This window comes from Priapulus caudatus, unplaced genomic scaffold (genome assembly GCF_000485595.1).
Source record: "Priapulus caudatus unplaced genomic scaffold, Priapulus_caudatus-5.0.1 Scaffold277, whole genome shotgun sequence".
In the NCBI taxonomy this organism is placed as follows: domain Eukaryota; kingdom Metazoa; phylum Priapulida; class Priapulimorpha; order Priapulimorphida; family Priapulidae; genus Priapulus; species Priapulus caudatus.
The window spans coordinates 224,295-227,097 of NW_014577338.1; the positions used below are offsets into that span (position 1 = coordinate 224,295).

Here is a 2,803-nt window from a genome sequence, read left to right on the forward strand (position 1 = left end):
CTCTCTCTCTCTCTCTCTCTCTCTCTTACGCGCGCGTGCTATTTCTCCCTTTCTTTCTATTTCGCGCTCTCCCTCTCTCTGCCTCTCTGTCGCTTTCTCTCCCCTTAACTTCTCTCTTTCGTCCTCATGCGCGCTCTCTTTTTCTCGTTCTCTCTCTGCCTCGCTGTCTCTCTGACATACGCGCATCCTCTAAAACATGGTAACGACAAAGACACGCGCGTGTCTATCCCTGTGTTATTAACAAGTAGCGAAAACGTACACATCTTTCATGAGCTCGTACGTGTGTGCGTGTGTGTGTGTGTGTGTGGGGTGTGTGTGTGTGTGTGTGCGTGTGTGTTTGTGTGTGTGTGTGTGTGTGTGTGTGTGTGTGTGTGTGTGTGTGTGTGTGTGTGTGCACGCGCGTGCGCATGGGGCGGACTTACGTGATTACGTACACAGCTCGATATCTGCTCGCCAACTAGTTACCTCCCGTCACGGCGCCGATTGTAAAAAAAACATCGATTTCTCTCCGTTTGATATGGGTGTATTTGAATGTTTGATTAATAATCTTTCGCGAATGAAAATTTCAGGCGGACAAGTGAAGTGAGTTTTCTTTCAAACCGTCTCAAATGGAAGTGTTTTCGTCGTGGCGTGCGCGCATACGCATAATATTATACACAGGCGTCGTGGCGTGCAGCGGTGATGCCATCGGTCCGTTAATAACAATCGTAATATTTTACGTATTGCATTATGTCATTAATCACATTATATTGCGAGTGTTATTGCTTCGGCCGCAATTATCGTTCGCCGCTATCCATCACTCGCGCCACTATCAAGTACTGCGCATTCGGAATAAACGTTAATAATAATATACGAGTAAATTGCTATCACCGAGACCGCCACCGCTAGTAAGCCCTCGCTTCCGAAGTCGCTCCACCCTTCGATAACGTTGCTGCGATATTGCAATGCTGACCGCTACTTCGCGATTTACAAATCGAGTAACAGATTATGTAAAATTGAGAGAGAGAACGCTACGGCAAACCTTCGCGTGCGACGTAGAGAGTGAGCATGAAATAGCCAGCCTGGGAACGCGGCCAGCGCGTGCGCAATAACTCCCTGACAACACAAACACAGGCACGAGACCGACCGGAGGGGAAGCAAACAATGAAGCTGAGAACAGTACGCATTAGGACAGTAACCGCAGTAGGCAGCCGCTAGCAGTGTAATGCAATTATTTGTCTAACAGTATTTGTCTCGATTACTGAGCAGCGGCACAGTCTAGCATCACGCCACCACTACCGCTATACTTGCTGACGGTGTCGGCTACGGGCTGTGTGAGACCCCATGTACCGTTTACTTTATCGGTTCCTCCGGCGACTGAATAACTGCAACTGAATGTCGATCGGCTTCCACCGACGCAATCAAGCCCGCAGTCGTGTCACCGAAATCAAAGCCTTCGCTACTGCGGGGGCCGGAGGTTTTATTTACACATTTCCAACGAAGAGGAGACCGCCTGTATGTGAGCTGGCGCGGGTAATACGGGCAGCAGAGGATTAATGCTGCTGCCGCATATACATATATATTCGTCGACGTGTCTATGACATCAGCCGCGCGCGCGGGGGGACTGAGAACTCCGTATCACGCTGCTCTCCCTGCTTCCCCGCCATCTGTACCACATGCGATTACAGACGCATTAACACGTAGACGGGCACCGTGGCTTTATTTACAAGTCGGTGTGCGCACGTAGAACTGGATCGGCATCAGCGCACTGATCCAACGACCGGCCGACCGTACCCCGCACTATAGCTCTTACTGAAAACGTACGCGCTCTGTTTGTTTTTAATTTCATAACCGCTCTGTGCATTTTCTCTGGGAGTAAACTCGGTTCGGCGTAACAAATGCACCCCTGCTGGTAGTCGCTAAGCAAGCGCACGCTTCGTAAGTTTAATTGCTGGCGTCTCCACGCCATTTCTCTGGTGTTCAGGTTGGCTGTCGTACTCGTAGGTATATGGCAGCAAAACGAGGGGAAAATCCGCAATAATTGGGGACGTCAAAGCAAATAAATATAACTGCTTTTATAAAAATAAATATCGGCTGACAGACTAATGCGCGCGTCCTAATTATGAAATAACATGACATTTAGTCACGTGTCCAAGCAACATCCAACACGCGCGCACGCACACACGCACACACGCACGCACGCACACACACATATATATATCAATAAATAAATAAATATATATGTGTGCAGGTGTGCGTAATATATATAATATATACTAATACACATGTGTGTGTGTGTGTGTGTGTGTGTGTGTGTGTGTGTGTGGTGTCTGTGTGTGTGGTGTGTTGTTGTGTGTGTGTGTGTGTATTAATAATAATATATATATAACGCCATTGCGAACTCGAAAATTCCGCGCTAATTCCGAAATTACACTTCAAAGGTATCGCAGGACGAAGGAAATAAGCTCGCGTACCTCGTCGTTCTCCCTTGCCTCCCTCGGCGCAACTCCATAGCAGCGGCATACAACACATAGCACTCAGAAGCACAACGCGGGTACTCCTCCAATCCATCTCGTAACCTCTCCTATGGGACGTCTCCTCTCTCTCTTTCAGACTTTCTCTCACAATGTATATATGTATGTATTATATACTAAATATGTATATACTACAAAGCTTAGGTCGTTGAATACCAAGCGGCGACACGCACACGTATATCCAATGCTCGTTAGAATGTTCGGGCGTGTGATGCGATCGTTGTTTCTTCTTAGCAGGGAACGCGATCGCTTGTCGTGTGTGTTTCACCTCGTGGGTACGTACAACTGAC

The 2,803-nt window shown here is 48.1% G+C and overlaps 1 protein-coding gene across 1 annotated transcript in view; it reads right to left on the reverse strand.

Annotated features, from left to right (window-relative positions):
* Positions 1-2,803, reverse strand: part of LOC106808439 — a gene marked incomplete in the record, with an annotated part of 84,180 nt that extends 81,377 nt beyond the window's left edge. Inside the window, 1 exon segment of the mRNA XM_014811163.1 lies at positions 2,454-2,803.